The sequence below is a fragment of the Dioscorea cayenensis genome, chromosome 3 (assembly GCF_009730915.1).
Source record: "Dioscorea cayenensis subsp. rotundata cultivar TDr96_F1 chromosome 3, TDr96_F1_v2_PseudoChromosome.rev07_lg8_w22 25.fasta, whole genome shotgun sequence".
Classification (NCBI taxonomy): domain Eukaryota; kingdom Viridiplantae; phylum Streptophyta; class Magnoliopsida; order Dioscoreales; family Dioscoreaceae; genus Dioscorea; species Dioscorea cayenensis.
In genome coordinates this window covers 16,174,006-16,187,252 of record NC_052473.1, presented here as the reverse complement: position 1 = coordinate 16,187,252, position 13,247 = coordinate 16,174,006, and positions in this window count along the sequence as shown.

Genomic DNA, 13,247 nt, shown 5'->3' with positions numbered 1-13,247 from the left:
TGAATTAGGATTAAATTTTTAAAAATAAATCCATCTAAAAAGAACCTCGATCTTTACAAATCCTTACAAATCTTATTTAATGTATTAACACAATTTTTAGAACAAAAATCCAACACTCTAACTACATAAATTGTATACCTTACTTGTATAAAACATAATATAAATTCATTCTAAATTTGCTGCTTATATATAGTCGTTAGTTTTTTTAATTAAAAAAATATATTAAAAATATAGCTAAATAGTAATTTAATTTAAATATTTTTGACATGGGGAGAATAAAAAAACCCGAGTACTGAATCGGATCATACATATATATATATATTATATATTTATCATAAATTTAAATTTTTATAGGCTAAAAAAATAAAAGAGAAAAAAATATCGAAAAAAATTTAATCACTTTTAATATATATATATATGTATATAATCTTGTTTTTAAATTATAAGTTTGTTATATATATTTTTTTAAAAAGATATATATATATATATAATAAAAAAATACATCCCAATCAAATTTGATTTGATTTAGATTTGTATTTTAAAATCATTTGAAACAATTTTATCCTTACAAATCCTAACAAAAATACATTTCGATTTGGATTTGGATTTTATTTTTAAAAGTAAAATCATTTTAAATGAACTTTATCTTTACAAATAGTAACAAAAACACATCCCAAATCAAATTTGATTAGGATTAGGATTAAATTTTTAAAAATAAAATAATCTAAAACAACTTTATCTTTACAAATCCACAAAATCTCATCTAAAATATTAATACAATTTAAAACAAAATCCAACACTTTAACTACATAAATTGTATACCTTACTTGTATAAAAAATAATATAAATTCCATCTAAATTTGCTGCTTATTTATAGTCGTTAGTTTTTTTAATTAAAAAAAATATATTAAAATATAGCTAAATAGTAATTTAATTTAAATATTTTGACATGGGGAGAATAAAAAATGAGTACCTGAATCAGATCATATATATATATATATATATATGAATTATATATTTATCATAAATTTAACTTTTATAGGCTAAAAATAAAAGAGAAAAAATATCGAACAATTTAATCACTTTAATATATATATATATAATCTTGTTTTAAATTATAATTTTGTTATATATATTTTTAAAAAGATATATATACATATATATATAATAAAAATACATCCCAATCAAATTTGATTTGATTTTGATTTGTATTTTTAAAAATAAAATCATTTATAACAATTTTATCCTTACAAATCCTAACAAAAATACATTTCGATTTAGTTTTAAAAATCATGTTAAAAGAATTTTATCTTTACAAATCCTAACAAAAACACATCCCAAATAAAATTTGATTTGGATTATAATTAATTTTTTAAAAATAAAATAATCTAAAACAACTTTATCTTTACAAATCCTAACAAATCTCATCTAAGGTATTAACACAATTTAAAACAAAATCCAACACCTTAACTACATAAATTGTATACCTTACTTGTATAAAATATAATATAAATTCATTCCAAATTTGCTGCTTATATATAGTCGTCAAATTTTTTTATTAAAAAAATATATTAAAATATAGCTAAGCAGTAATTCAATTTAAGTATTTTGACATTGGGAGAATAAAAACGGATCATATATATATATATATATTATATTTATCATAAATTTAAATTTTACAGGCTAAAAATAAAAGAGAAAAAATATCCTACAATTTTAAAGGATTATCCTTTCCCTTTCTTATATTGGATTGCACAAGCTTTACTTGCAAGCACTGATTTGATGAAGATGGGATTTGTCTAATGCATTAGTTGTAAAAAAATAATAATATAAATAAAATAAATAAATAAATAAATATGCATGGAATGAACATGGTGACCATTTGGTCTCTTGGCCTATGCAAACCCTATATATATATATATATACACACACAAGTGGAATAAAAAAGGCCTTTTAAGTTAATATATGAACTTGGTAGCCACTTGGCTTCTTGGCAGGCAAACTCAATATATATATATATATATATATAAGGGGAGACATGACAAGTGGAATAGAAAAATAAATAAAAATAACCATAATGAGAAGCATGAAATGAGGAGCATGCTATTGCGCATGCATGGGTACGTGAACTAATGAGAAGAATCTAAAGGCGGTGCACATTCTTAAATGTCAAGGACGCACACATTTTATGGTTTTAATGGTTAAGTGTTCCCACAAATAGTCTCGCTTTCCAAACAAAATAAAAAAAATAAAAAAGATTTTCTGGATTCATTAGATAATGCAATGTTGCTTTTGGATTTGAATTGGTGGGATTGTATTTCCTGCATGGTCTCCAACTCCTTCACCAAAATGAGTGGATTTCTATTTCCCAATGCTTCTTTTGTCATTAATGTTGGCCATCATTAATTGGAGATGGAAATTGCCAGGGAGAGGAGATGGAGGTCTTAATTCGGAGAAGGTGTGGGAGAGTAACAAGAGGAGACGTTGGAGATCAGAGGTGGCGATGGTAAGTGGGCGACGATTCGATTCTTTCATTATTATTTACATTATCCCCTTCTTCTTTCTTTCTCATCCATTGCCGGCATTTGAATTTCAAGTCCACCCCGGCCATGAAAGAGAAAGAAAGACGACGGGAAAATGTTTTCTTTCATTAAAAGTTTTCATGCCAACAAACTATATATATATACATCCCAATCAAATTTGATTTCATTTAGATTTGTATTTTTTAAAATAAAAATATTTAAAACAATTTTATCCTTACAAATCCTAACATAAATAAATTTTAATTTAGATTTAGATTTGTATTTGTATTTGTAAACATAAAATTATTTAAAACAACTCTATCCTTACAAATACATTTGGATTTATATTTTTTTAAAAAAATAAAAATCATCAAAAAAACAACTTGATCCTTACAAATCCTAACAAAAATACATGCCAAATCAAATTTGATTTGAATTAGGATTAAATTTTTAAAATAAATCCATCTAAAAGAACCTGATCTTTACAAATCCTTACAAATCTTATTTAATGTATTAACACAATTTTAGAACAAAATCCAACACTCTAACTACATAAATTGTATACCTTACTTGTATAAAAAATAATATAAATTCATTCTAAATTTGCTGCTTATATATAGTCGTTAGTTTTTTTAATTAAAAAAATATATTAAAATATAGCTAAATAGTAATTTAATTTAAATATTTTGACATGGGGAGAATAAAAACTGAGTACCTGAATCAGATCATACAATATATATCATTTCATATTATTGTATAGGGGCAATTCGGAAAGTAACATTATTAAAATAAATAATTATTAAAATAGCGCTTCCTTTCAAACATTAACACAACTAATGCTATATTTGAAGGCCATAAGCTTACGCCCGTTTGTCTGTGCGCGGGGTCTGGCCAAATAGGGTCCAGGGCGTGATAATACCTCTTTTAACTTATTCACCACCGTTATGATAACTTATATAATCTCAAGGTTCCAATGTTTTATAACTTAATGTTATTGCTCTAGACTTAGAGGTCGTTTGATTTGCAGTAATGTTTTCTCATTATTGCCCATTATGAAATAATTTGAAAAGATTATCATGTTTGGATTGGTAGCAGTAGCAATATTGGTGGTAATATATGATTATCAACCTTAGAATATTAGCAAGGAACTTGGTAATCCCATTTCCACCAAAATAGATGGCTATGTTGGATTACCAAGTAGGTTGTAATCTAAACTTTTTTTTTCGACAAATATACCATTTGTCTAAAAGAAAATTTTCAAAGACTACATACTTTACCAATTAGATAAAAAAAAAATTTTAGATAATATTATTTTGGAAATATCTTCATCGAAGTTTTAATTTTTTTTATTATAATTAATTTTTTCATAAAAAAAGATTATTTTATCTTAACTTTTGATTTTCTCAAAATTTATGATATAAAGATATTTCGCGGAAATTTATGTAAAAATTAATCTTTCATGTTATAATGTAATTATGTTGATCCCAAATTTTATTTTACTTTAAATTTATTAAACTTGTTCAAAATTGTAAATACAAGGGTATTTTAGAAAATTTGAAACATTATCAAATTAATTACTATGTAATATGAGTTCCCAACCAAACATGGTTATCATAAATTTTGACAATATTTCTAGATATATAAGATTTCCAATCTCATTACCACTAATTAAGTGTAACATATCATTACCATGAACCAAACTACCCATTAGTATTTGACTTATTTATTTATAGTGTTTTATCATTATTATTATCTATTTTGGGAATAGTAGTATTCAATACAAGTGTAAAAATAAGAATTGATCCAAGCTTGTAACTATTGATGGAGTTATAAAAATAAAAATATTGTGAATATTAATTTATAACATATAAATTTAAGTTGTAAATACACGAATTTAATAAGACATTGAAAAAAAAACAATGAGTGTAATGAGAAATAGGAGAATAATATGTAAAACAATAAGGAAAAATATTATTTTAAAACTTGAAAAACATATATAAATAATAGGGAAAATTACCTAAAAGTCTCTGTACTGTTTCAAACTTCCACTGCAGTCCCTCTGACAACTTCATTTTCCATTAGATCCCTCCTTTTTTTAGCCATGTTCTCTTCAGCCCTTGTTGTTAATTCCATCAGTTAAGTGGAGGTAAAAATGTCTCAAATGCCCATGTAACCATGTGAGATGAAAACAAAAAAACAAAAAGTTTCCCTCCAAGTCACATCACATTTAATGTAAAGTATGGTCAGGTATTCCAATGAAGTTTCTTTGTCAGAGAAAAGATGATATTTCACTCCTTCTCAACGTTGCCATTATTTTTGAAGTTGTGCTTGTTCATCTTGGTCTGGTTGCCGAAGCTTCAACTCCGTCTCCCACCTTGTTTAGTTAGCATGTTGGAGTGAAAATATTTATATGTAAGTTGTTGTTGCTCCTGTTGTTGTTGTTCTTCTTCTTCTTCTTCTTCATCTTCGGCATCTTCTTCTTCCTCTTCTTGTTGTTGTTCTTCTTCATCTTGTTCATGTTGTTCTCCTTCTTTTACATCATTTTCTTCATCTGCTCTTCATCAACTTCATTTTCTTAACCTTCGTCTTCGTCATCTTGTCTTCATCTTGCTCATCTTGTCTTCTTCTTCTTCTTCTTCTTGTTATTTTTCTTATTGTTGAGTCCAATTAAGCACACTTTTGCATCAGTAATATACAAAGCTTAATTACTTTTGCCATTTTTGGAATTCCATGCAGGCGTCAGTAACAATGGAAACATTTTCCGCCGTGGAGCGATACAAAGATGAAGGACGTGTGCTTCAATTCACAGTTTTAAGTTCATGGGAGTCAGTCATGGGTGAGATATGTGCTCGTTGGGTCGTAGATGTTTCTCAAGTGAAAGTGAAGTTTGTAACGCCTGACACATATAAAACGCTTTCCCCAATTGAGTCCGACACTATTTTTCAACGTATGTGTCATATATACCATAGTTTTAATAAATTTTTCGTGGACATCATCATCGAGAATGTCAATGTCTCTACTGATGGAAACTCGGCCTCCTTGATCCCATTGTAATACTACAATCACTGATTTTGCTAGTTACTTATCGTTTATGTGTTCCTTTGTTAATATATCATGTGTATTAATATATCTTACTGTATTAAAAATGTTTCCTGTATTGTATTCTAATTTCCCATGTATAATATGTGTTTCCTATGTATAATTTTTGTTTCCTGTGTATATTTTTTTTACCGCAGAGATTCGTTGTCAGACAGCGTCAACTCTAATAGCGATAGTTTTCTCTCCCAACATAATTCTTCTGGGGCATGCAGTATTGCTCAGGAATGACAATAACAACAATGCGGTCAGCCTCCAGTTTCTTAGCTGTTCATGTAGAATGTGGAAAGTACATGGCCTACCGTGCAAGCATGCATGTATAGCGATTATGCAAACAGACACGAATGTCCATTTTTATGTTGATGATTAATTCCCAATGGAATGATATCGTCGGGCGTATGCAAATCCAATATCCCCTATTCCTGACAGTGACAAACCATCTGACGACAACCATCAACTACAACTTCGGCCACCAATATCAAACAAACAGCCAGGACATCCTAAAAGGAAGCGAATAGAGTCGCAAGCCTTCGATGTCCGTGAATTACATTGTAGCCGGTGCCACGAGGCTGGCCATTACCAGCGATCATGCATTGCCGTTATAGCGGACTGACCATGGTAAACCTCACGCTAGCGTATGACATTTGATTTTGCTTTCACATGTTCGGAAGCACAACTTTTATGACATTTTTCTTTACCTGTGTTATTCTCCCGTTTATGTGTTGAAAACCTTATTTCCTGTGTATGTTTTAAATTTGTTGTGTGTAAAATACATTTTCCTGTGTACACTTTTGCTTTACAGTGTATGATATATGTTTTGCTGTGTACTACATTCGAAATCTATGGCTATTTCGCAGGTGTTATATGTTATTGCATAACGACATTTTCAATTACAGACAAACTTATTCATTACAAACGCAAGATCTCACATGGAATTGCATAATTGTTCATGTTTTTTTACATATACGATTAATTCACAGTTGAATGGTATTGTCGGGCGTATGCCAACCCAATATCCTCGATTTTCTGACAATGACAAGCCATCTGACGACAAGCAGGAGCTTAATTTGAATTCGGCCACCAATATAAAAAAAAATGGTCCGACCGTCCAAGAAGGAAAAAAATCGAGTCACAACTCACAAGCATTTGATGCTACTATTTACATTGTAACCTATGCCATCAAGCTGGACATAATTGTAGATTATGTAATGCAGTCATAGCGGACTAAACATTCTATTCATAACGGTAACGTAATTTATTTGTTTTTATTGTTGCCATGTTTAGTTTTTGTCTAACATAAGCATGAACTGTGTTTGTTTTGTTGTTGTTGTATAGTTTTCTTTTTTACTTGTGTGTTAAATTTGTTTCATGTGTATATATTCGGAGTACTATGTATTATTTTAGTTTCATGTGTATAAAATCGACTTCCTCTGGTGTGCTTCGGTTTGCTATGTACTATATCCGTTTCCTATGTGTTGTATTTGAGTTGGTGTGTATTATTTACATTTCCTGTGTATCTTTAACTTTTCTTGTTTAGTAAATTATGTTGATCTGCATTATTTTATGTGTACATTTCTTATTTAAGGCCGGTTTTATAATTAATTGTATACGCAATGTTTTTATTCACAAAGAACAAAAAAAAACACAAGTACATATATGGAAACTAAAGTTATGAAAATGTTATTATTCACATGAATACGGAATACATCAACATTATGACCGTTTTGAAACGGCTTCGTCATTTGCAGTAGCTTCTTTTTTGCTGTCGATATCCTAACGTTAACAACTCTCTTTGTTACTAGCTAACACAAGTTCGAAGAACTACAAAGCAAACACAAAACAAATACAATGTTGTCAGCATATCATACACAGTTAATATATAATATACACATAAAAGTGAAACACTACACATTAATTATTTATGTTTCCTGTGTATTGTCCATATTTTCATGTTTAACATTCCATTTGAAGTGCATCATTTGTTGAGTACATTTCGGATTTACAATTGATTTTGTAATTACAAACAACAATATTTGTCACTTACAAACAACAAAAAAAAGACAAGTAATAACATAGATACTGAAGTTCTTGCAATGTTAATGTTTACATTAGGTACTGATCTCAGAGTCCTATAGATTTATCTCAGGTTTGTCGTTTAAGTCTACCGTTGTCTCCTCCATCATGTATAACACACCATTAAAATTAAGAAAAGCTTAATTTATATAGTTAGTATCCATTATGTATAACACACCATTAAAATTAAAAAAAGTTTAATTAAAACAATCAGCAAAACTATATTGCATAAACCAATTTTTCAAAATTATAAAAAAATAAAACCAAATTACAAATTCAATAATTCTTCAAAATTGTTGAAAAACTTAATATATATTTTTTTGGATATGAATAACGGTCTAATTAGATATGGAATGAATTTTTTTTATAAAATTGAATAAATCTTAATTTCATTAATAAAAAATTACAAAAAAAAAACACAAGATAGCATGACAAGAAAGAAGTAAAGAAATTGGGATATATCATTAAAAGTGATTGATATTCTTATAAAATAAAATAAGTTTTATTAACCAATTTAAAAATACTTCCATTAACTACTTATAAAATAATAAGTAAATATTATTTAAAACTATCGTAATCTTTAAACAAAATTAAAATACTATAAATTTTTTAAAAAATTAAATTTTAAATTTATTATCTTTAAAATAAAAAAACTAAAGTTCCCGAATCCCAACGATTCGTAGTCAAATCAAATTTCGCCGGCGGTTCCCAAGGAGAAAAACAGGGGTAAAAACGTCCTTTCAGTGGACTGAATTTAATTCAAAGCACACAACTCTCTCAAGGGCAGCATCATCATTTCACACCCCATTTAACGCCTCTGTCCTCTCCGTCAACCGGTTTTGGGCTGAAAAAGAATTTATAGAAAAAGGAGGAACCCCTGCGGAAACACAAACTTTTGGGGGATTAAAATGAATAACTGAAACTTTTGAGGGATTTTCTAGTACTTCCCCGTAAATAATATGAGTAGGTTACACGGGACAAAAACGAGTAAAGAATAAATATGGTTTAATACTTAGATATACGTTAATTTAATAAGTAATTCTAAATTAAGTAGCGCTATTTTAATAAAAAAATTTAAAAACAAAATGCCCTATTAAATATAATGTATAGACTTATTTTTATTTTTAATTGAGAACCTCATGATTTTCTCATTAAAACTAACAATATAAGCTTTTACTAGGCAAATTCCCTTGCTTCGCTTCGGTTTTGGTTTTTACAATTTTTGATGGTTGTAAAAGCAATATTATATATAGACATAATTTGAAATAAAATAGTTTAATTAATGAAATTATAACATCATGTAGGAGTTTTTAAGAGAAAATAAATAAAGCAAATGCAAATGAAGTAATACCCGGCATAAGAATTATTCAAAAAATAAAAATAAAAAATAGAATAGAAATAAAAAGGTAAAAAAAAATTAATTACACAATAATAGATATCTCAACCTCTTACATAGCTCATTAAAAAAACTAAATTAATGATCATATTTTAGAAATACATCTAGTTTATGGAGTTTCAATATCTTTCATCATTTAATTATATTATATATTTTGATATTTTTAATTTTTTTCTAATTTACATAGATATAATTCAAGATAAATTGTGTGTTTCAATTATGATTTGCAAATATACCAAAAACAATTATGATTTAATAACTCATAATAAACATACATTTATCACAAAACAAATATTTTCCAATCACTATAATTGGTTTTGAAGGGTTTTATGGAGTATTTAATGCAAAATTAATGAAAAGCAATTAAACTTTTATATTACTAATTTCATAAATAATGCAAACAAATATTTAAATACAATAATATTTAAAAAAAATCATAATTATTCCTTGAAATGCTCTCAAGCCAGATTATATATCTAATTTAAATATATTGTATAGATTTTAATAAAAATCATAAAATGTTTATATGAAATCAATTAATAAATTTTTCATTGTAATAGTTAATTTTAAAAGATAATGAGTTAGACTTGGTTGTGCATCTCAATTTGAGATCATCCTTACTTTCATAGCTCTTCTAAAAATAGCATCTTAATACTCCCTTAGTTCCTTTTTATTTCTTACAAATTCATGTTCCTTTTTATCAGTCATTTCCTAACCTCAAGAAGCATTTATTATTTTTTTCCCCAAAATCACTCCAACACTTTATTCAATTCTTTTTTTGGAATTAAATACGAGAGAGAAATGTGAAGATATAAATTAGGGGTGATTTTTGGAAAATATAACAAATTTTTTATAATAATTTGTGAAATAACATTGATATATGAGATTCGGTTAACCACAATATATAGAAAAAAAAATAGAGGGAGTAGTTTTTAACCCAAAATATCTTCTAAAATATCTTATTTAAGATGTTGTTTTTTCAATGCCATATCACCAAACCTTGTCATCCTCGTTACCACATCATCACATGCCTTATCATCATGAGCCTCTAGTCGAACAAAGTATCAAACAATGCCAACTTTGTTCTTATGCATAAATAATTTTTAAAAAAAACCATATTATATTCAATCAATGATTAATATTCCGTAACAATCTAATGTTTTAAAATTATTAAGAGTTCTATTGGTTTATTTATCAAATTTTGTGAAAGAAATAAATAAATAAGACACAATATTTATTTTCAAAAGATATAAATCAGAGGAATCTAGTTTGTCATGGACTTTTGCACTTCAATGCCTGCTTTAATCTATTTATTTCTTAATTAATAACACGGAAAAAATGCAGTCGACCCACCCCTACTTTCTTTCCATTTAGATTATTTATTTTTGGCCTTTCAACTAGAGAGGGGCACGGGCCGTCATTTGGCCCGGCCCGAATCAGCACGAGCCAAACCCGCCGAGATCATCGACCCGTGGACGGACGCTCAACCCGTAACCGGCCCCTGCATCAGCAGGGGACCGATACGAGTCCTGCTTTCTCAACCCATGAGCCGTGGGTCAACCCGGCGGGTCGCACATCGCAGTTAACCCGCCAGGTTGCTATTCTTTCTCAAAAAGATTTCATAATAAAATTGCCTCTCCACAGATTTGAACCCTTGATGTAATACCTCGAACTCGTGGATAATCATAGAAAATATACTCGGGGAGTATTACTATAGTGGTAGTAAGATTTTTTCTACGATTAATCTTGTTGAGAAACCCCAAGTGAAAAGAATAAGGACCTAAGTGTAAAAAGTTTTTAAAAAGATTTTGGGTTAAAGAATAAATGAAAAGGATGGACATGAAAATGTTTATGGAAACCGAGGACTGAAAGGTAAGATGGAAGGGATCTTTTTGAAATGTTGTTTTATAATCCAGGGATCATTGGATAATTTGAAAGGACCTTTTTGAGAATACTATTTCATAATTCAAGGACCATTTGGGAGTTTTTTTCAGGGACTGTTTTTGTAAGAAATTATGTTTTCAGGGACTAATAGTGAATTTCGGCTGAAGAGTTAATTGAGAGAAAAAAATCTAGAAAGCTTGTGTTGTTCATCTTCTCTCCACCATTTTTTGCTACATGAACTCGAGAGTTAAAAATGAAGAAATGGGAGAAATTAGAGGTTTTTAAGGAGAAAGATTTGGAGATCGCCGGAGGGAGTTCGCCGGAGTGGCTACTTGCTTGGTAAGGGTCTTCTTTGGTGTTGTTTTTGTTTAATGTTTGTGTATGTTTAGATGTATATATTTTGGGTGATTTTGGAGGAAATAATGAATTTGTTTTGAGGAAATTATGATGGAGTTGATGAGAGTGTTGTTGTGAAATTATTTTTTGTGTTAAAAACCTTGTATTGGTGATGAAATTGCTTGGATTGGTGGAGAAGTTTGCCGGATTTACTGTAGCATCACTGTAGCACCGAGATTAGGGTTTGGTTTAGTTAATTAAATTGATGATGATGATGATTAAGGTGTTAATGATGATGGTTAGATTGAATTGGTTGGGTTTAACCAAACTGAAATTGGTTGAGTTGAATTGGTTTTGTTGAGTTGGGTTTGATCAAATCAAGTTGAGATGGTTTGGGTTTGGTTCAATTGATTTGGGTTAAGGATTTTTGGACTGAACCAAGTTGGTTCAATGGATTTTTTGTATAAGAATTGAGTTGGTTCAAGGCTGGTTCAGTGAAATTGAGTTTGGTTCAGTGAATTTGAGTTTGGTTCAATGGAATTGAGGTTGGTTCAGAATGGTCTAGCCCAATTTGAGTTGAGCTTTAAGTGCGATTGGAGACCATTTGATTATGCTGGTCGAGGTTTGAACCGATTGGAGTGAGTGGGCCAATAGAAGTCTATTATTATTTTTTTGTATTTTTATTTTTGAGTTTAAATGTAGTATTTATTTTTGTTATATTATTACATTAGGGTGTTGTTCGGGTCTTGGGAGGGAGTTCCGGGTCTGAGCAAGGAACCCAGGACACCGGAGTGAGTTGGTAGTGGCTATTATTTTTAAATAAATAAATTATTATCATTATTTTTGAAATAATTGTTTAATGGCTAGTATTTTTGGAAATAAATGTTTAAGTATTTCATTTTTATCATGTTTAATTGCGTATAAGGTCTGAAAATATACTTATATTTATTTTCCCTACGATGTGCCATGATAACCCAGTATTGATACATCGGTTTTGTATAATTATACGTGATTTGTGAATAGTAAAAATACATGTATATGTGATTTAATTATTCAATTCTTGTATTTATTTTTGATGGGTATATATGCTTTGATTTGGAGTGATTTGCGAAACCATGTGAGCATATTAAAGATGTTTTATCGGCATTGTTAGTAGAATTGGTTTTCATTCATGGTATAGGAATGGTATCGTGGATCTGGGCTTTACTGGCATTATGCATTGTTATACTTTTGGCATTGGCTTTGTGGAAAATAATGGTTATTTCCGTGATGTGAATGCTTGTCCTGGATAAGGATCCTGTGATATGATTTATATCGATGGTATTATTGCTGTATTTACTTGATGGTTTTGATGGTGACGGGCAAGGGCCCGACCATCTGCGATAGTGGGTCCCCACGCGCCGACCTTTAGAGGTGGCGTGGTGGACTCGGGTATTGATTACTACGAGGGCCGTTCGGTGGGAGTGTAGAGCCCGATCGGATATTCATCGGGTGCAGGGGTCGCCGACCGGGTGAACCCGATGGGTCAACGTTCAGGACATGAGTTCCTTGACGGCTCCGAACCTAGCCGCGCCCGGCGAAGGTTTAGAGAGTTTTTCTAGACCATGTTATCTTTGGGTGAGTGTTGGGTATTACTGTATTTTTGAATTTGAGATTTATGTTATTTTTTTGAATTGTGATGAGGGCGTCTCTCACAAAATTTGTGTTTTCGAGAAAATCAAATTGATGTTGATTTATGTTGAATTTATGTTTCAAAAAGTTCTTTAAAAATGTATTTTTGCTAGAATTCAGTATTTTGGAAAAGTTGGAAAAATTATTTGAGAAGTTGGTATTTATATACTATATATATATCTGTATTTAAGTATTTGAAATTATTAAGCCACTCTGACCAACCCGAATGTCTCTGTAGCTGCAGGGAGGCAGGGACCCTAGATTGCTCG